This window comes from Nannospalax galili, unplaced genomic scaffold, assembly GCF_000622305.1.
Source record: "Nannospalax galili isolate Female #2095 unplaced genomic scaffold, S.galili_v1.0 scaffold2126, whole genome shotgun sequence".
Classification (NCBI taxonomy): domain Eukaryota; kingdom Metazoa; phylum Chordata; class Mammalia; order Rodentia; family Spalacidae; genus Nannospalax; species Nannospalax galili.
This window is the reverse complement of record NW_008354079.1, coordinates 248,957-250,797: the sequence shown is the minus strand read 5'-3', so window position 1 is coordinate 250,797 and position 1,841 is coordinate 248,957.

The window sequence follows — 1,841 nt, the reverse complement described above, 5'->3', positions numbered from 1 at the left end:
TTTTTTTGTCTTTTTGAGACAGGGTCTCCCTGTAGCTCCAGCTGTCCTGGAACTCACTTATGTAGACCAAGCTGACCTTGAACTCACAGAGAGCCACCTGCCCTGCCTCCCCAGCTCAAATATACCTTTTATAATCCTTATAATTGTCCAATTTAAATTACACTTTTTTTCCCGCATTTTGTCTGTTTTTTAGATGGGGTTTTGCTGTGTAGTCCCAGCAGGTCTGGAATTCAATATGTAGATCATGCTGATCTTTAACTTGTGGTGATTCTGTGCCTTTGGCTCCCAAGTGCTGGAATTACAGGCATGCACTGCCATACCTGGCCTTAAATTTCACTCTTGGCAGCCATGGCAAGAAGAGAAGCACATCAGAACTTTAAAACTTTCATTAGTCATCATGTAAAGCAAGCATGTTTACTTTGGGAGACAGACAAATTTGAAGCATGAGTTCTCCAAACACCATGGAGCTGGTTGGTGTTTTAACAGGTTAACCTAAGATACAAAGATGTTTTCTAGGTGACTACAAAAGAATATACACTACCACCAACTTGAATGACCATAGCTGAATCATGTGGTTAGGCTGTGCCTCAGTTTCCCCAACTCTAAATTGGGGATAAAATCCTACCTCTCATGGCTGTGTAAGAACCAAATACATGGTGCCTGTGAATCTCTGGGAAAGATGAGCTTCTACACAAATGTAAACTGGTCTGACCACACTCGGAGCCAGCCAGCCCCTCAGTGCCCTGGCTCCGGGGATGGCACATGCTGGTTTTACTCATTGGTGTCAAATAGAAGGCCACAAGAGAATCTGAACCAGCCTGCTCACATTTTTTAAAAATTATAGCAGAAATTAGGAAAATTGTATATATCATTTTAAGTGGCTTTTGTATGTTTTTTTGCTGGGGACCAAATCACAGCCTAGTGCATGCTAGGCAAGCATTCTACCACTGGACCACATTTCCAGCATCTAGATGGTTTTTATTTATTATTTTTGAGACAGGGTCTCATACAACCTTCGTTGACCTCCAGCTCACTATGTAATCCAAGGATGACTTTGAACTCCTGATCTTCCTGTTTCCATCTCCATAAGCATTTGCCACCAGCCCTGGGACGTTCACAATGTTGTATATCTCCAGAACTTTTTCATGGCCCCAAACTAAAACACTGTACTCCTAAACAATGACTCCCAGTCCCACCTCTGCTCTACCTTCTTCTTCCTGAACTGGCCTGTTCCAGGTACTCATGTAGCTAGAATCCTGCATTCATCCTTTGTCTCATCCCTTTCTGTTTGACATGAAGAATCAGGCCCAGGAAGGGCATACTGCTTGTCTAAGACCTACAGCAGGGCAGAGACATAGCCAGGACCAGATCCCAGAGCTCCCGGCTCCAGGAAGGTTCTACACCCATTGTGAACAAACCCCACCTTAGGGTTTTGACTGAGTCCCCTTCTCTTTGGGGCTGTTTGCTTCCCACCTCTCACCATCCTCTCTAGTATCATCAACACAGCTTCTCCTCCCCGTTTCCACTTCTTAGTTCCTGCCACCAGATGGAGTAGCCCTGACCTTGGGCCAGCTTTTCTTTTGGGGGTCCCTGGGTTTCCTAAAGCACCAGCCCTCAGCCATCCCATGTCTTCTTCATCACTCCTCCGTCATAGATTTTCCTGTAACCTCAGCTACCACCTTTCTTCTCTCCCAAGCTCATACCCCATCCCGTCAGGAAACTGCCATGTCTATCACCCAAATCTGAGGTGCTCTCTAGTGGTATCCTGGCTTTCTGTGTTCATTCCCTCACACCAAAAGGCACCTCCTTTTCCTCCACGCATCATGCATCACCAACCCTTC